At 40.3% G+C, this 20,811-nt stretch overlaps 1 long non-coding RNA gene across 1 annotated transcript; it reads left to right on the top strand.

Moving 5' to 3' along the window:
• Window positions 1-557: 557 nt before the first annotated feature.
• Window positions 558-19,263, top strand: LOC138988604 (uncharacterized). Its single transcript, XR_011464875.1, has 4 exons — window positions 558-825; window positions 13,487-13,566; window positions 13,872-14,015; window positions 17,285-19,263. It is a non-coding gene; the product is annotated as an uncharacterized lncRNA (long non-coding RNA).
• The last annotated feature ends 1,548 nt before the right edge of the window (window positions 19,264-20,811 follow it).

The following is a 20,811-nucleotide window of genomic DNA, read 5'->3' as shown; positions in this document are numbered from 1 at the left end:
GCTTCTTATTTTTGTTTGCTCCTTCTAACTTTATCTTGGTGTAACCTCTACTACTCTTGAGCAACAGAACGAATTCAGTGTTTTACCATTGATTGTGGAGGAGAAATTGCATAGAATAAAGTAAATGGACGCTAGCCTTCTTTGTCCTCCTGGAGTTCACAGTGTAAGATGGATAATGGGAATGTGCATCTGAGGATGTAGAGAGAATTGTGCCTGACATTGAACAGTAATGTGAGTTAAATAAGGAAACACATAAATATTTGACATAGGTCTCGTGTTTCTCTGATTTCCTCTTCTTCCTCTTTTGGGTTCTTTGAACCAAACCATCAAACCTCTTTTGGGGGATTTTCACTTGTGGTGACCACCAAGTTCAGAAAGGTCTAAAAGAAGTGGTGGGAACCTTTTTCCTTGGGGGCATCTAAAAATTGTATCTGGACAAAGTGTTAGAGCCAAGCTTTGGAGTAGACAGACCGGGCCCTAGGGAGCAAGGCAAGGAAGTGATGTCATAGAGTGATCTCTGGCTTCTTTGGCAGAGGTGACTGGGCAGGACCCAGGGATCGGGGTGGACATGTTTGGGAAATGTGTGTGAGATCACGTCAGGCCCCGTGGACATGGTGGAGGAGGGAGGCCTGTGAGAAAGAGGCAGTTGGCTTTGCCCATCTCGATCGTGTCCTGAGGAACGCTGGGACAGGAAATGCCCAGCGTTTCTTTACTGTTTACTGGACGCCAGACCCACAGATTTGGAAGGTTGCCTTGGGAGTCATGAAAAGATGAAGGGAGAAGGAGGAGGAGCATTGGTTTTCTGCCTTTTGTGGGACTGCCCTGGTAAGTGCTCGGGGATAGGGTATGTGGAAGAATTTGTAGAAACTTCTAGATAGGGGGTTCCCTGGTGGCTCAGACAGTAGTAAAGAATCCACCTGCAATGCGGAAGACCTGGGTTTGACCCCTGGGTTGGGAAGATCCCCTGGAGGATGGCATGGCAACCCACTCCAGTATTCTTGCCTGGAGAATCCCCATGGACAGAGGAGCCTGTCAGGCTACAGTCCATAGGGTCGCGAAGAGCTGGACATGACTAAGCGACTGAGCACATAGCACAGAGCAGTTAGGGCATGGTATGAATTACAAGTTCTTGAAAAAGCTTCCAAATATCTCCCTAATTCTTTAGAGTACTATCTGTTTAGACATAAGCATTGCCCTCTTCCAATAGCCCTATGTTAATTAACTATGAGTATAGTTATGCATCAAGCCTGTGTCAGGCTAATTCACAGGCATCATCTTATTTAACCCTGCAAACAACACTTTTGTAGAAGACACTATTGGCTCTAATTCACAGGTGAGGAAACTGAGGATAAGAGTGATTTATTAATTTGCTCAAGATTATTCAGAGATGGGATTAGAACAGATATGGTTTGACTTAAAGGTGGCCCTTTTCACCTCTCAGATAACCTGAGTTTGACTGTAGGCTGACCTCACAGATAAAGTGACAGGAATTTCTGGGTATCTCAGCAGGTCAGAGACCTTGGTCAGAGAGACAGAATTTGTTCTGATCTGTGTGCTACCACACAATGTGGGTCCTCCTCTGGGTGAGATCTGAGGACTGCATCTTTCCTGCTAACCCCTCCCTGGGAACCTCAAGTGAGGGTAAGAGCTTGTATCAGGCTTGAGCCTTACTTCTTCCAAGAAGAAGCGTAGGGGACCTGATTTAAAAATTGCCTTTAAGGACTGCAAAAGTTATTAATCTTATGATGGAAATCAACTGTTGTCTATCTATCTCAGAGAGAGAGACAGAGAGAGCAGATATAGCCTCCTAAGACAGCATGAGAGATATCATTTAGACCTAAGGAAGTAGCTTATTAAACATCGGATTAAATTCAAGTTGCTGCCATTTCCTAGCTTTGTCACTTCGGGACTTTGTTTAGTTAAGCTTCTGTTTATTTGTAAAATGTGGATTTTAATAACTCCTATGAGGATTAAATGAAACTTTGCCTGGTCATAGAAAGCTCTCAGCTAGTTATTGTTGATGTTCTGTATATCTTAAAAACATACAACAGGATTCTCAGTATCTGGAACATGTAGGTACAGATCTTCCTAGTTGATCTCTCGCTGATACTTTCAACCTCTTACTTGCCAGTTGATATAGCTGATTTCTTTTTTCTTCCCTTATAAATACCCCTAAACAAACAGTGGCTGGAAAAATAACATAAATATAAAGGACACTAACATTTGTTGAGAGTTTTCTGTGTGCTAGGCTGGAGTTATGTGCTTTATATGCACTATTTCATTTTAATACAAGTATTTTGGCCAGTAGGTGGAAATAATATACCTGGCCTTTGAAAGGCAACTTGTGAGACTGGCTCTACTACACCTAGAGAGCTCAGGACCTGCTGGAAATATTTCTTCACACAGAGACTCAAAATGAGGTTGGAGACCACCAGTATGGGTGTTGGTGCCTTAGGGGTGGGGTGGGGTATGTGGGTGGTGGGTTCTATGAGCTTGCTGTGCAGAGGGAAAGGGAAACAGCTTGGCCCAGCCGGCAGGGCAGCTCACATCAGAGGTGACCAATCATGCCCTAGAAAGGCAGGAAAGGAAGGGGAGACCTATGTGAAATTCCACTGGCTCCCAAAACTGCAGAGAACCAGAGTCATGAGAAGGGAAAGAAGAAGGGAGGGAAAAGGGCAGGGAACAGACTTCAGTAAATATATACTTTCAAGTGAATCCCAGGAGTGGAGTGGAAGGTAAAAAGAAAAAAAAAAAAAAAAATTCAGGGACTTCCCTGGTGGTCCTGTGGCTAAAATTTTGCATTCCCATTGCAGGGGGCCCTGGTTCTATCCATGGTCAGGGAACTAGATCCCACATGCCTCATCTAAAGATACCATACACTGCAACAAAGATCAAAGGTCTCATGTGCTGCAAATAAGATCCAGCAGAGCCAAATAAATAAATAAACAAAAATAAATATTAACAAAACACTCATAAACCTTAAAAAAAAAAAAATCAGTCTAGAGCTGTTTTCTCTCAAGTCAGTCTGGGGAACTTGTCCCTAAAACAACTGGACCAACTCCAGGTATAAAAGCTCAGATCTTTTGTTGTCACCTGAAAACTTTAGTAGGTTCCTTCTCTCAGTCTGGAGGATTGCCCACTTTACCTCTTCTTGGTGCTGCTCCATTGGGAACCTGGGAATTTAGAAAGAAATAAAGAGCCACTTAGCAGGTAAAAGTTTGCCTACCCAGATGCTCAAACTTTATTGAGCATAAGAGCCACCTAGAGTAGCCTTAAAATGCAGATCTTGGGACCTAGCAACATATATATATATATATGTATATATATATATGTAATTTTTTTTTTTGAGTTGTGAGTTAAATTTTATTTAGGAAGACAGCATTTCAGACAGCTCTGAGAAATAGCTCCAAAGAGGTAGAAGGGAAGGTCAGTACATATATGATTTTGGTGAAGGGGGAGTACATACAATCAAGCACATATTTTTTTGCAAAAGGTTTCTGTTAGTCACAAGGAGCAGACATCAGCATGAAGAATTTTAGTTCTTTTCTAGATATGAGGAGGTACAAGAATTGTAGCCCAAGATACTTTGATCCAGTAGGTATGAAGTGAGGTCCAGGAATTTATATTTTTCACAAGTAACCCATTTTTCATGTGTCTTCTGCTGCAGAAGATCAGCAGACCACATTTTGAGAAATGTCATTTTAGTCCATCATTCCCATTTTACAGATCATCAAATGGAGGCCCAGAAAGTACAAATGACTTTGCTGAATGTCTCATAGGTGGGTTCTTGGAAGGTGTAGGTCTTAACCTTAGATTGTCTGCATACCAGTACTACTAGTTTTGCTTTGGCTAGACCCATTAAAAATGACTCCACTTGCTGTGGTTTGTTCCTTGCCAGGGGCCCATGGTTCTTCACATCTCAAGTCAGGGGTCAATTCCTCCGGGAAGATTGTCTTTCCCCTCCCCACCCCAGTTTAGGTGAGGTTCCTTTTTTCTCTGCTCTCAGAAAACCACATCTCTCTCCTTCATGGCATTCCACCTGGTTTGTGTTTTATACTCACACCTTCATGTGATTATTGGATCAATATCTGCCTCTCTCTCTAGATTTCAGACTCAATGAGAGCAGGCACATTGTTTCTTTTTGCTCATCTGAGGAGCCAGTACACTGTCTGATGGATTCTATGTGCTCAATAAATATTTATTAGGTGAGTAATGGAATGAATGAGTGGATGAAAAGGGCAGGTTGATTTCAGACTTAACTGAAACACAAAATAAGGGAAAATTTGTGAAACTTTTGTCCTTCAATGGACTTTCTCTAGACATTTTTTTTTGTTCTTGTTTTTGACCCACTTTTTTGATCCCAACATCTAATCCCATCCCTAAAACCAGAGCTTCTTATAGGCAAAATTGTGTAGAAGGAAGTTTGATTTGTTTGATTGTCTGTCTTTCTTTACTCTTTCTATTTTTCCAGTGAATTTTGTGTTGGAAATCCACTCTCCTCCTGCAATCTTCCCTTCCTTTCAACTCTAACCCTTGTCCAAGATCCCAGTGCTCTCTGACAGGTGTGAGGTGATATCTCACTGTGGTTTTGATTTGCATATTTCTCTGATGATTAGTGATCCTGAACATCTTTTCATGTGTCTGTTGGCCATTTGTATGTCTTCTTTGGAAGAATATCTATTTAGGTCCTCTGCCCATTTTTAAATTGGGTTGTTTATTTTCTTGATATTGAGTTGTGTTAGTTCTTTGTATATTTTGGATATTAATCTCTTACTGGATAGACTGTTTGCCAATATATTTTCCTATTCAGTAGGCTGCCTTTTTATTTTACTGATAGTCTTCTTTGCTGTGTAAAAAGCTTTTAGTTTGATATAGTCCCATGTGTTTATTTTTGCTTTTGTTTTCCATAAAAAAGACAACAAATAAGTGTTGGCAAGGATGTAGAGAAAAGGGAACCCTCTTGCGCTATTGGTAGAAATGTGAATTGGTGCAGCCACCATGGAAAACAGTATGGATCTTCATAAAAAATTAAAAATAGAATTGCCATATAATCCAGCAATTGCACTTCTGGGTATTTACCCAAAGAAAACAAAAGTGCTAATTAGAAAAGATATATGCACTCCAATGTTCACTGCAGCATTATTTACAATAGCCAAGATACAGAAGCAACTTAAGTGCCCATAGATAGAATGGATAAAGATGTGATATATGTATACACACAAACACACACCCAGTGGAAAATTATTCATCTGATAAGAAAAGGAAATCTTGTCATTTGTAACAACATGGATGGATCTAGAGTATATTATGCTCAGTGAAATAAATCAGATAGAAAAAGACACTGCATGATCTCATTTATATGTGGAATCTAAAAAACAAACAAAACAAAAGGAAAACAGACTAATAGGTATAGAGAAGAAACAGAATGAAGAGAGATGACAGGGTAGACAAAATAGGAGAAAGGGATGAAGAGGTACAGATCTCCAGTGATAAAATAAACAAGTCACAGGGATGTAATATCCAACATAAGGAATATGGTCAGTACTGTAGTAATGGCTCTGTTTGGGGACAGATGGTTGCTAGCCTTATTGTGGTGATCATTTCATAATGTATGTAAATGACAAATCATTATGGAGCATACCTGAAACTAACATAATATTGTACAGCCACTGTATTTCAATAAAAATAAAATTCCCAGTGCTCTCAGATTGCTTCCAGACACCCCTAATCCTGACCTTTCTAACCTGCTTCTGATCAAAGTCTACCTATCCAATGTCCTATTTCCTGAATGCCCTGTGCATAGCAGGACAACTCTTTAAAGTGACAGCTTCCTGTCAACAGTGGATAATCACCTAATCTGTTGTTCCTTATCCTCCCTTTTAATCTGATCATCATTCTCTTAACCTAAGAGCTGGTCAAACCTTTGATATTAGGAATAATCCTCTATGGAGCCCAAAAAGCAGTGATAGGAGGTTTCTAATGATTAGCAAGTGTTTATCGAGCCCTGTGTTAGGGTCTGAGGGACATATGAAGATGAACAAAGAGCATTTCTTCCTCCCAAGGATCTTCATGGGAAGGCAAGCATTCAATAATGGTGCAGGAGACTTTAGTTGCTTGTCGAATAAATGATGGTAACAACATTATGAGTTTAAATTAGATGATGTCTATAACATACTTTGTATTAGGCTGGACACATAGTAGGCCCAGCCAGTAATGCTAATTCTTCTCTCTTAGGGAGGGAGAGATTTCTCAGGGCTGGAGTCAGCTAACTGGTCTCCACTGAGGAGGGCACTCTTTTAGGAGCTCTGGGAGCATGTTCAACTTCTGAAGAAACTCTCTCAACTACATAAATGTGCCCATTTTTTATTCAGAACTGATTTCTATTAAGCAATAATTACAGAAAAAGAATATATATATACATATACAGTTGAATAACTGAATGACTTTGCTGTATACATGAAACTAACACAATGCAGTAAGTCTACTTCAGTTAAAAAAAAATTACAAACAAACAAACAAAAAACTGAATTTCCCTGGTGATCCAGTGGTTAAGAATCTGCCAATGCAGGGGACACTGGGTAGATGTCCACAGGCCTGGGAGCAACGAAGCCCGTGTGCCACAACTGCTGACGCCCACTTACCCTAGAGCTCATTCTCTGCAACAAGAGAAGCCACTGCAGTGAGAAGCCCATGAACCACAAGGAAGAGTAGCCCCTGCTTGCGGCAACTAGAGAAAGTAGCGGTTGACTCTAGAACAACGCGGGTGGGGAGAGGGGCTGAGAAGGAGCTTAGGGGTCAAGACAGAAGGGTTTGCAGTCAGCCTTGGTCTTCTGTATCCACAGATCAATTGGGGATTGTGTAGTTATGTTACATAGTACATATTCACTGAAAACAAATCTGTGTAAGAGTATCCATAGAGTTCAAAGCTGTGTTGTTCAAGAGTCTCTTCACATTCAGGCAGATCTCCTAGGACCCAGCTGATCTGCACCTTTTCACTTGCTGTATGTACACAGAAGGGGAGAGAATCATAACTGGAAGAGACTGCAGAGGTTGTGTGACCCTTCTCTCATTTACAGATAGTGGAATTGAGGCCAGACAAGTGACATGACCATGGTCATTCAGAGCCAGAACTGGGACTGAGGCTTCAAATATCCAGCCCCAAACTCTTAAAATTCAACATATCTAATATAACTGTATATTATTTGCATTATTTAACCACTAAATGAAAACAGCTTTTAAAAAATTATCAAACTATGTGCTTATGGTAAACCTCTGGAAAAGATAGAAAACAAAAGAGAAATCAACTTCTTATTCCACTATCCAGAGAAAGCATCTCTGTAAACATTTTGGCAAATGTTTTAAGACCACACATAAACACACACATCCTGCTTGGGCCCTTAGCCTCCATTCCACATCCCTTTGTGCCCACTACTGTCTGCTGGGCTTAGGCTGACCTTCCCTTCCAGCTCTAGAAGTGGACACTCTGACCCAATCGGAGCCAATGAGAGCCCAGGGACTCCTTGTTCATGGGATTTGAGAATTAGACTACAAAGCATTTAGAGTAAGTTCTGGAAGTATTCCAGCCATCATGCAACGACAGTGAGGGCACCTGTCTGGCTCTGGAGCTGAATGGAGCTGAATGATAGTGTCTCTCCTTCCCCTAGGACTTAGTAGAATAATCCCTGTGCATTATAGTAACTAGCTGGCTATTAACCAGTGACTTTGATTCTCAGTAGAAGCACTTTGAGCAAGTCACTTTATCTCTCTGGGCTCAGTTTCCTCGTCTTTAAAGTGGGATAAATACTTTGGAGATTATAGTGAGAACAAGTTACTATTGCTGCTCTCAGTACAAATAATAATAATGACATTTACAACTGCCTCTGTTAATTGTTTGCTGTGATCAGGACTTAAGCCAAGCAGTTTAATATAATGTTTCATTTACTCTTCACACCCGCAGAGAGTAGAAGGGGGATCTGCCTATGCTTGCCTGTGTAATGGTGAAGGAATGAAGTACAGAACCAGATTCCAGCTGCCCTGGTTCCTGTCACAGTCATTTTGCTAACTGATCCCTTCTGTCTCTCTGAATGTCTGGTAGGAGGATCTTGGTGCATTTCAGAACCTCTTGGCTGGAGGCCACCTTTGCCCTCTACAGGGGACAGGACCTTGGTTCCAAACTAGAGAGAGGGAAGTGCTGGCTGGGCTGTCGCCGGGAGGCTGGGACACTGGCCAGAGCCTTCTCTGTCTGCAGTGCCCCTCTTTCTGGCTGGGCCCCAGGGTTCCCTAAGTAACCACAGGGACACAGCATAGATTTATGGCCCCGCTGCTCTTGAGCAAGTACCTGACATGTTCTGTCTGAGAGCAATGGTGTCTGGCTCCAGATGACTCATCAGGAGGAGACCAGACACATGCAGGCAGCACAGAAGGAAGGAAAATCCACTTCTCACCTCCCCAAAGCTAGGAGACCAAGAGGAATCACTCTATCACACAGGCTGTTCAAAGGGCAGATGTTCAAGACTCCCACTTTATAGATGAGGACATCTGCTCCTTCATGGAGTACATGAGCATTGGTTGAGCTTTGTGCCAGGCTGGGTTAGATCATGTGGGGAACACAAACATGGAAAAAACATAGACTCTGCCATCAACAATGCTGAACTAAGCAAAGGGAGAAGACATGAAACAGGGAACCATCACCAGGGCGGGATGTCAAAGTGTGGCAGGGCTCCAGAGAGTCAGCATGTCAATCATTTGTATTTAAGTAGGTTCAACTTCACTTCACCTCACTTCACTTCATTCTTTTAGCATCCAGTAGGTGCTGAGGACAGCCAAGATGAACAAGAAACCCCTCAAGAAACTTTTAGAAAAGTGTTGGGATGAAACAGAGAAGTCAGGACATTTCTCTCTCATCCTCTTTCTCAGGAGTTCTTCCATAGCTCCTGCTGCACCAGACAGGTTCAACAATGTCTATCTCAGTCTCTACCTGTTACCTCCACCTCCATCTATACATACGTATTTCTCAATGGCTTGCTATATACCAGCATGAACTTTCTATAAAGTATTACGCCAAAGAGATTTAACTCACAATAGCAAATAAATATGTAACACCCAGGAATAACTTTAACAAGAAATGTACAGGACCTAAATGGAAAAAATGACACAATTTTAGTACGGAGAATGAAAGAGGTCTTGAACAAACAGAAAGATTTATTATCCTTCTGGAAGTCTTGTAAAGATGTCAATGTCCCACAGTTTAATCTATTAATTTAAGGCAATTCCATCCAAAATATCAATGGGATTTGGAAGGAACTTAACAAAATGATTCCAAAGTACTTCTGGAAGAATAAATGCTTAAGAATAGCCTTTTTTTTTTTTTTTCAAAAAAGGAAGGCTACATGGAGGGAATTGCCCTGCTGCTGCTGATGCTGCTAAGTCGCTTCAGTCGTGTCCGACTCTGTGTGACCCCATAGACGGCAGCCCACCAGGCTCCCCCATCCCTGGGATTCTCCAGGCAAGAACACTGGAGTGGGTTGCCATTTCCTTCTCCAATGCATGAAAGTGAAAAGTGAAAGTGAAGTCGCTCAGTCATGTCCAACTCCCAGTGACCCCATGGACTGCAGCCTACCAGGCTCCTCCGTCCATGGGATTTTCCAGGCAAGAGTACTGGGGGGGTTGCCATTGCCTTCTCCAGGGAATTGCCCTACTAGATTCAAATGCTGGATAATGAGACTGGCAGAGGGTAGGCTCGCAGATCACTGGAAGAGCATAGATCATCTGAAACAAGATCAACTATGCATGAAAATTAATATATGATAAAGGTGACATTAATATGTGATAAAATTGACAAAAATGGTGTCAGTTTTGGATATTTGGAAAAAAATAAAGTTAGAGCCTTACTTCTCACCTTACAATATAATATATATATATTTATAAATATAAATTCCACACAAATAGAGATTGAATGCAAGCATCTAAATCATGAAAATACTAAAAGAAAGCATAGGTGCATAGTTTCAGCTTCTTAGGGTTAGGGAAATTCTTTTTAGCAATGGCATTAATATCAGAAACCATAAAAGAAAGAATATGACTATAAATAAAAATGTAAAACTTATGTGGCAAAACCTCTCACATTATCAAGTTAAATCACAAAAGATATATTTAGAACATACATTCAACTTGTTTAAATAATAGGTAATTAACATTAGATATTTAAAAAATTCTTTTGATCAATCACAAAAAGGTGAGTAACATTCATTATAAAAATGTGAAAATGATATGAATGTATAAATCATAAATAAAATACATGAGTGATCAATAATCATATAAAATTTGTATATTAATAAAGGACATGTAAATTGTATACAGTGGAAGTGAGAAATAGATTTAAGGGACTAGATCTTATAGACAGAGTGCCTGATGAACTATGGATGGATGTTCATGACACTGTACAGGAGACAGGGAGCAAGACCATCCCCAAGAAAAACAAATGCAAAAAGGCAAAATGGCTGTGTGAGGAGGCCTTACAAATAGCTGTGAAAAGAAGAGAAGGGAAAAGCAAAGGAGAAAAGGAAAGATATAAGCATCTGAATGCAGAGTCCCAAAGAATAGCAAGGAGAGATAAGAAAGCCTTCTGCAGCGATCAATGCAAAGAAATAGAGGAAAACAATAGAATGGGAAAGACTAGAGATCTCTTCAAGAAAATTAGAGATCCCAAGGGAACATTTCATGCAAAGATGGGCTCGATAAAGGACAGAAATGGTATGGACCTAACAGAAGCAGAAGATATTAAGAAGAGGTGGCAAGAATACACAGAAGAACTATACAAAATAGATCTTCACAACCCAGATAATCACAGTGGTGTGATCACTCACCTAGAGCCAGATATCCTGGAATGTGAAGTCAAGTGGGCTTTAGGAAGCATCACTACGAACTAAGCTAGGGGAGGTGATGGAATTTCAGATGAGCTAATTTCAAGTCCTAAAAGATGATGCTGTGAAAGTGCTGCACTCAGTATGCCAGCAAACCTGGAAAACTCAGCAGTGGCCACAGGACTGGAAAAGGTCAGTTTTCATTCCAATCCCAAAGAAAGGCAATGCCAAAGAATGCTCAAACTACCGTACAACTGTACTCATCTCACACTTTAGTAAAGTAATGCTCAAAATTCTCCAAGCCAGGCTTCAGCAGTATGTGAACCATGAACTTCCAGATATTCAAGCTGGTTTTAGAAAAGGCAGAAGAACCAGAGATCACATTGCCAACATCCACTGGATCATTGAAAAAGCAAGATATTTCCAGAAAAACATCTGTTTCTGCTTTATTGACTATGCCAAAGCCTTTGACTGTGTGGATCACAATAAACTGTGGAAAATTCTGAAAGAGATGGGAATACCAGACCACTTGACCTGCCTCTTGAGAAACCTATATGCAGGTTAGGAAGCAAAAATTAGAACTGGACATGGAACAATAGGCTGGTTCCAAATAGGAAAAGGAGCACGTCAAGGCAGTGTATTGTCACCCTGCTTATTTAACTTATATGCAGAGGACATCATGAGAAACGCTGGGCTGGAAGAAGCATAGGCTGGAATCAAGATTGCCAGGAGAAATATCAATAACCTCAGATATGCAGATGACACCACCCTTATGGCAGAAAGTGAAGAAGAACTAAAAAGCCTCTTGATGAAATTGAAAGAGAAGAGTGAAAAAGTTGGCTTAAAGCTCAACATTCAGAAAAACTAAGATCATGGCATCCCATCACTTCATGGGAAATAGATGGGGAAACAGTGGAAACAGTGGCTGACTTTATTTTTCTGGGCTCCAAAATCACTGCAGATGGTGATTGCAGCCATGAAATTAAAAGATGCTTACTCTTTGGAAGGAAAGTTATGACCAACCTAGACAGTATATTAAAAAGCAGAGATGTTACTTTGTCAACAAAGGTCCGTCTAGTCAAGGCTGTGGTTTTTTCAGTAGTCATATATAGATGTGAGAATTGGACTATAAAGAAAGCTGAGCATTGAAGAACTGATGCTTTTGAACTGTGGTGTTGGAGAAGACTCTTGAGAGTCCCTTGGACTGCAAGGAAATCCAACCAGTCCATCCTAAAGGAGATCAGTCCTGGGTGTTCATTGGAAGGACTGTTGTTGAAGCTGAACTCCAATACTTTGGCCACCTGATGTGAAGAACTGACTCATTTGAAAAGATCCTGATGCTGGGAAAGGTTGAGGACAGGAGGAGAAGGGGTCAACAGAGGATGAGATGGTTGGATGGCATCACCGACTCAATGGACATGAGTTTGGGTAAACTCCGGGAGTTGGTGATAGACAGGGAGGCCTGGCGTGCTGCAGTTCATAGGATCTCAAAGAGTCGGACACAACTGAGCAACTGAACTGAACTGAACTGAAATTGTATAACCATGATATCTGGATTTTATCTACTGGACAGACAGTAAAGAATAAAACTGAGTCTAGAAAGTCTGTAAAGGGTGAGGAAAATTGTTTCATACAGTGATGGTGGGCATGTAACCTGGCACATTGCTAAGGGGCATTTGACAATATATATCAAAGGACTTGAAAATATGAAAGTCCTTTAACACAGCAATCCCACTTGTTGAAATTTATCTTACTAAAACAAGCAAACAAATGTGTAAAGATCTGTCATCATGGTTTTTTATATAAAAGCAAAGACACACACACGCATACTCGCAACCTGATTGGAAGCAGCTTAAATGTCTGCCAAGGGGGAACTGGTTAAGACATTACTATAAGCCCACACAGAGAATGCCATGAGGCCTTTTAATGACAATAATGTAGAATCATGTTGTGTATATTTAATGACATTTTGCTCATAAAATATTGAAAGTGAAAAAAACTGGGATGCCACACTGTATAAATGGCTCAAATCTACTTTTATATAAATGTTTAGATGCTTTAAAAAGAGGTAATAAGCAGATAGACAAATATTAGTTGAGATTGTATCTGAATAGGTAGAAAGATTATAGGTGATTTCATAATTTTCCATATTTTCTGAAGGTATTCTTTTTTTTTTTTCCCAAACAGCAGGCCTGTAATCAACTGTCTCCCTCCCCCTGCAAAAATTTTTTGAAAGGATGAAGTCAATTGGAGTCAAATCTACTGAATAATATAGGAATCAGGATGGAAGGCTTTTTTACTTAGATCCACTAAAGCTGGACTTACCCATTTCCTCACAAACAGTTTGGCTTATTTTGTTCCTTCTGCTTGAAGTATTCATTTCAAGTTTCCTTCCACTTAATCCCAGTCCTCTCCACTGATTAGAGTCCCACCAGCCTTGGAGGGTTAGCTAAATCCCTGTGGACCTCCCTGGCCCTTGTAGCTGGATCCGCTTGCTCCTTCCTCAAATTCTCCCACAGCAGCTCTGGCGCCATCCGACACAGCTTCGGCACTGTCCACAGCTGCCCCTGGGTGTCACAGTTTCTTTGGAACCTGTCCAAAGAACAATTCCCCTGTCTTCGCAGGAGATTCAAGATGGAGTTCTGCAGAATGGGATGAGGGTGGGGAAGCCCCAACTGAGAGAACAAAGACATCAAGTTGAAAGGTAGGTCAATGCTCACATCCAGGAAGGTCTAAATGCAGGAATCAGGCAGTGACCAAATCTGGCTGGGTGGACTTAAACTGGAACCAGAGACGTGAGACCTACCAGGACCATGTACTTGTAAGGACCCTCTAGAAAACTAGTTCCAAGTGGATTAAGTGAAAACAGCAATTTACTGTGTTAGTTGAGTATCATAAGCAATTTAGAACCTGGCATGTATCTGTGCTTCAGGAGCAATTGGACTCAGGGTTCAAGACCCTTTGAATAACTCCTCACATACCTTATTTCATCTTTGTTTCTTTCCACAGGATGAAACCCTCTTCCTGTGATTAACAAGATGAGAAACAAGGCCACAAAAAGTCCCAGTTTTTATACCTTAGCATGTGGGCAGCCACAAAAAGCCTGGGTCCTTTACATCAGTCTTGTCCCAAAACTTCCATGGAAGGGTTCAGGTAAATCTGAGGGTCGGGGTTTATATCTGAACCAATCAGCTGTCACTAGGCAATGGCTTCTGTCATTGGATAGGCTTTGGTAGGCGACCAGCCCTGAATCATCAACACTGGCCAGGGAAAGGGCATCACATTTTTATGGGATGGCACCCATGGAGACCATATGGATAAGAGAGGGACAGTTTTTAGTAAGGAGCCTTGTAGGTATTTACTTCAGAGCACATAAGGATCCAGAATGGAATGAAGGAAAGAAGAGCCTGACAGTTTGCCTAGAAAACCATTTAACATTTGAATATTATTTTTATGATCCATCCAGCACATAATGTTTGATTTGATTGGACACCTGTCTTATTTTTTCCTTCTAAATTATAAATGCTTTGAGGTTCTGGACTTTTTTGTTGTCATTGTTGTTGCCCATCTCTCAGTGAGAGATTCTCTCCCAAGTCTCTAGCTTAGCTTCTATTCACTGATACTAACATCAGATAGTGAGAAAACTCCCAAGCAAAAGGAGCAGTCAATACTGCCAGGATAATGTCATAGAATGTTTTAAAGATTAAATGAGGTAACATATAAAATCCTTAGATAGTGACTGGCATCTTGCAAATGGTCAATAATTAGTAATAAAAATTATAATAAAATATTTAAAAATCACCTTGTTGGAATATATAAACATATGTTTAACGTGCTAACAGCCTCTAATGTCTATATTCTTGATTTAACCCCTAGGTTACAAATGTAAGTCAGAGGCATAATTTGCTGAGTATAATTGATAATTAGATGCTTATCAGATGGTGGGAATGTAAACTGATACAGCCATTATGGAGAACAGTATGGATATTCCTTTAAAAGCTAGGAATAAATCTACCATCAGATCAGATCAGATCAGTCGCTCAGTTGTGTCCGACTCTTTGCGACCCCATGAATCGCAGCACACCAGGCCTCCCTGTCCATCACTAACTCCCAGAGTTCACTCAGACTCACGTCCATCGAGTCAGTGATGCCATCCAGCCATTTCATCCTCTGTCGTCCCCTTCTCCTCCTGCCCCCAATCCCTCCCAGCATCAGAGTCTTTTCCAATGAAATCTACCATATGACCCAGTAATTCTACTATTGGGCACATACCCTGAGAAAGCCACAATTCTAATAGACACACATACCCCAAAGTTCATTGCAGCTTTATTTACAATAGCCAGGACATGGAAGCAACCTAGATGTCCATCTATAGGTAAATGGATACAGAAGATGTAGTACATATATACAATGGAATATTAGTCAGGCATAGAAAGACTGAATTTGAGTCAGTTCTAGTGAGGTGGATGAACTTAGAGCCTGTTATACAGAGTGAAGTAAATCAGAAAGAGAAAAACAAATATTGTATATTAACTCATATATATCGAATCTAGAAAAATGGTATTGATGAACCTATTTGCAGGGAAGGGATGAAGATGCAGAAGTAGAGAATGGACTTGTAGACACAGTTGGGAAAGGAGAGAGTGGAATGAATGGAGAAAGTAGCATCAATATATATATACACCATCAGGTGAAAACTAGATAGCTGGTGAGAAGCTGCTATATAACACAGGGAAGCCAGCCTGGTGCTCTGTGATGACTTAGAAGGTGCAATGTGGGAGGGTAGGGGGCCCAAGAGGGAGAGTATATATGTATAATTATGGCTGATTTGCACTGTTGTATGGCAGAAACCAACACAACATTGTAAAGCAATTTTCCTCCAATTAAAAAAAATTTTTTTTTAAATACATAAAAAATCTGTTAAGCATATGGCTCCCCCACCAAAAAAGATACTTATCGTAGCTTCAATTGTCACACACACACACACACACTCTTTCTGGGGATCAGGTTCTGTGATCTAGTGACTTTTAAAATCTAAGGGCATAATTCTCTGTTATTATGCTTTATGACTATATCAGGAGTCTCTCTCTCTCTTTCTCTCTCTCTCTTTTCCCTTGTTTTCTGTGTTGGCAGGAAACCACTGAACGTGGTGGGTTGTGGTGGTGACAGGGTCAACAGGGACAATTCTTCAGTAGTTCTTACGGGTGATGCAGAAGCAGCCCAATACATTCGACAGAATCACAGACCAGCATAATTTGTTTCTTTCTTTAGAAATGTTTAAAAACATTATAGTTGATTTACAATACTATATTAGTTTCAGTATTTTAATAAATTATAATCCTTTTAAAATTATTATGAAATCATGACTACATTCTCTGTGCTGTATAATATACCCTTGTTGCTTATTTATTTTATACATAGCAGTTTATGTCTCTTAATCCCATACCACTATCTGGCTCCTTCCCCTCCTTCTCCCCACTGGAACTACTGACTTGTTCTCTGTATCTGTGAGTCTGTTTCTATTTTGTTATATTCGTTCATTTATTTTATATTTTAGATTTTACATATAAGTGATAACATATATCAAATATAGTATTTGTCTTATCTTACTAAGCATAATATACTTTAGGTCTGTCCACATTTTTGCAAATGCAGAATTTCACTATTTTTTATGTCTAGTAATATTTCATTGCATATATACGTATATATATATATGCAGTATATATATATGGTATATAAGATGTTGTATATATCCATTCATATGTTGATGGACACTTAGGTTGCTTTCATATCTTGGTTATTGTAAATAATCCTGCATATATCAATAAACATTGAGATGCATATATCTTTTCAAATTACTGTTTTCATTTTCTTTGGATATATACTCAGAAGTGAAATTGCTGAATCATACAGTAGCTCTATTTTTAGTTCTTTGAGGAAATGCTGTACTACATACATTAGTGGCTGCACTAATTTACAATTTACATTCCCACCAATAGTGTATGAGAATTCCTCTTCTTCCACATTCTTGCCAATATTTGTTATTTGTAGACTTTTTGATAATACACATTTTGACTGGTATGAGGTGCTATCTCATTCTGGTTTTCATTTGCATTTCTCTGATGATTAATGATGTTGAGCATTTTTTCATGTGTCTGTTGGCCATTTGTATATCTTCTTTGAAAAAAATGTCTATTCAAGTCTTCTGCCCATTTAAAAAATTAGCTGGTTTGATTTTTTGATATTGAGTTATTTATAGGTTTTGAATATCAGCCCTTTATTGGTCATATAATTTGCAAATATTTTCTCCCATTCAATAGGTTGTCTTTTCATTTTGTTGATGGTTTCCTTTGTTGTACAAAAGCTTTTAAGTTTAATTAGATCTTATTTGTTTATTATTGCTTTTGTTTCTTTTGCCTTAGGCTTCTGCTGCTGCTGCTAAGTCGTTTCAGTCCTGTCCGACTCTGTGTGACCCCATAGACAGCAGCCCACCAGGCTCCCCGGTCCCTGGGATTCTCCAGGCAAGAACACTGGAGTGGGTTGCTATTTTCTTCTCCAAAGCATGAAAGTGAAAAGTGAAAGTAAAGTCACTCAGTCGTGTCCGAGTCTTAGCGACCCCATGGACTGCAGCCTACCAGGCTCCTCCGTCCATGGGGTTTTCCAGGCAAGAGTACTGGAGTGGGGTGCCATTGCCTTTTGCGTTTGCCTTCAGTTCAGTTCAGTTTAGTCGCTCAGTCGTGTCGGACTCTTTGTGACCCCATGAATCGCAGCACGCCAGGCCTCCCTGTCCATCACCAACTCCCGGAGTTCACTCAGACTCACGTCCATCGAGTCAGTGATGCCATCCAGCCATCTCATCCTCTGTCGTCCCCTTCTCCTCCTGCCCCCAATCCCTCCCAGCATCACAGTCTTTTCCAATGACTCAACTCTTCGCATGAGGTGGCCAAAGTACTGGAGTTTCAGCTTTAGCATCAGTCCTTCCGAAGAACACCCAGGACTGATCTCCTTTAGAATGGACTGGTTGGATCTCCTTGCAGTCCAAGGGACTCTCAAGAGTCTTCTCCAACACCACAGTTCAAAAGCATCAATTCTTCAGAGCTCAGCTTTCTTCACAGTCCAACTCTCACATCCATACATGACCACTGGAAAAACCATAGCCTTGACTAGACGGACCTTTGTTGGCAAAGTAATGTCTCTGCTTTTGAATATGCTATCTAGGTTGGTCATAACTTTCCTTCCAAGGAGTAAGCATCTTTTAATTTCATGGCTGCAGTCACCATCTGCAGTGATTTTGGAGCCCCCCAAAATAAAGTCTGACACTGTTTCCACTGTTTCCTCATCTATTTCCCATGAAGTGATGGGACCGGATGCCATGATCTTCGTTTTCTGAATGTTGAGCTTTAAGCCAACTTTTTCACTCTCCTCTTTCACTTTCATCAAGAGGCTTTTTAGTTCCTCTTCACTTTCTGCCATAAGGGTGGTGTCATCTGCATATCTGAGGTTATTGATATTTCTCCTGGCAATCTTGATTCCAGCTTGTGCTTCTTCCATCCCAGCGTTTCTCATGATGTCCTCTGCATATAAGTTAAATAAGCAGGGTGACAATATACAGCCTTGATGTTTGCCTTAGGAGACTAATTAAAAAAATATTGCTATGATTTATGTCAAAAAGTGTTCTGCCTGTGTTCTCTTCTAGGAGTTTTATGGTTTCAGGACTTACATTTAGGACTTACATTTACATACTGAGAGTTTGTTTTTATTTTTTTGGTATATGGTGTGAGAAAATGTTCTGATTTTCTTCTTTTACATGTAGCTCTCCCATTTTCCCAGAACCACTTATTGAAGAGACTGTCTTTTCTCCACTGTATATTATTGCTTCCCTTGTTATTGGTTATTTCTGAGTTCTCTATTTTGTTCTATTGATCTATATGTCTGTTTTTGTGTCAGTATCATAATATTTTGATTGCTGTAACTTTGTAGTATAGTTTGAAGTCAGGTAGCATAATATCTCCAACTTTGTTCTTTTTTTCTCAAGATTTCTTTGGCAATTCAAAGTCTTTCATGGCTCTATATAAATATTAGTATTATTTGTTCTAGTTCTGTGAAAAGTGTCATGGATATTTTGATAGGCATTGTATTAAATCTGTAGATTGCTTTGGGTTATATGGACATTTTGACAATACTAATTCTTCCAACCCAAGAGCATGGGATATCTGTTCATTTCTTTGTATCATTTTCAATTTCCTTCATCAATGTTTTATATTTTTAAGAGTATTTTATTCTTTTTGATGCAAGTGTAAAGGAGTTATTTTCTTAATTTCTCTTTCAGACAGTTTGTTATTAGTATATAGAAAGGCAACAGATTGTTATATATTAATTTTGTATGCTAAAATTTACTGAATTTATTTATTAGTTCTAACAGTTTTTTGATGGAGACTTTAAGGTTTTCTACACATAGTACAATGTCATCTGCAAATAGTGACAGTTTTACTTCTCCCCTTCTAATTCAAACCAGCACAGCTGGTGGAATCATTGGCAGAACCAGTGGAGATACCACAGACCAGCCTTGCCCAGGGCTTCTCTGACTGTGGTTTGCCATCCTGGCCAGGCAGGAAGAGGAGAGAGGGAGGGAGAGGGGAAGGGAGAGAGAGAGGGAACAGGGAGGGGTGGTGAGTGTTATTAGCTTGATGGCATTGGAATTGGAGCTGTGCCAGCCCCTGGGCTCTCAGGCATACTTGTTTTTTCAGGTGCCAGTGTCCTCTGTTCTTATCCCGCTACTGAGCATTTTATAACTGGATAAGGAAGAGGTGGCCAAACTACTTACATATCCATGTAGATCAGAGTGACAGAGAAGGTCCCAGCAGGAGGGGACTTTGAAGATCATGGACCCAAACTATTCGTTTTAAAGATGAAAGCACTGGGAGTCTGGAAGGAAAATCTTGACTCAAATGTTTACCAACATGGACAGGTCTGGGTCCTTTTGAGGACCCAGATGGGACAACTCTGTGAAGAGTTACCTGCTGGCATTCAACCTTGAAGAGAGGTGGACAAAGATTTCAGGAAACTTGGAAGATCATTGGAGGAGACATTTCTGGAGATAGAGAAAGTTTTAAAAATCTGTTTAAATGACTACCTGTTTCATCCACATGTGGGGCTGGTCAAGATAGCCATAGGAGCCAGTGGGAGAGGCCAAGGAGTGCAGGGAAATAGCCCCTGGAGTCCAAAACTTCAGTTCCAGCTCTGCCACCTCCTTGCTGTGTGACTTTTGGTCAGTTGCTTGATTTTCTGAGCCTTGATTGCCTGCTCAGCTACATGGAGATAATAAAGCTGTTGTCAAAAGGTTTCAAAGGGTTTCTGGGGGAAAAAGTGAAAGGAAAGAAATGCAGGCAATTTCTAAATTGCCCATATTATATAAATAATTATTTGGGACTTGGACAGAGTTTGGTTAATGGAGCTTTTTTTTTTTTTTAATCTATTTTTATTTATTTGGTTGTACTGGGTTTTAGTTGAGGCATGTGGGATCTAGCTGAGGCATGTGGGATCTAGCTCTCTGATGAGGGATCAAACGCTCCCTGCACTGGGAGCACAGTCGTAGCCACTGGACCACCAGGGAAGTCCCACATGAATTTTTTTTTAATCACTTCAGAAGGGACTTCTTGGATTCTTATATGCTGGGCACTGAGTTAGACACTTCCCCCAATCACTGAATATGTTTAATGATCCTGCATCTGTCTTAGCAACCTGGAGGAATAAGATGCTTGATCTGCCCTGTCCTAGGCAGTACCCTCTGCCCTTGAGAATTTTGTCCAGGAGGATGTTACATCTGAGATTCCAGTGGAGCATGGCTGATGAATATGTTTCCTGAGATGATCACATCGGAAAACAAGAATAGATTTGACAGATAACTTAATGTGCTCTTCAACATGTGGTTGGTTTTGCATTATATTAA

Source organism: Bos mutus, chromosome 7, assembly GCF_027580195.1.
Source record: "Bos mutus isolate GX-2022 chromosome 7, NWIPB_WYAK_1.1, whole genome shotgun sequence".
NCBI classification, from domain to species: domain Eukaryota; kingdom Metazoa; phylum Chordata; class Mammalia; order Artiodactyla; family Bovidae; genus Bos; species Bos mutus.
Note: the sequence above shows the minus strand (reverse complement) of the source record. Positions and strands in the feature narration are given on the sequence as shown.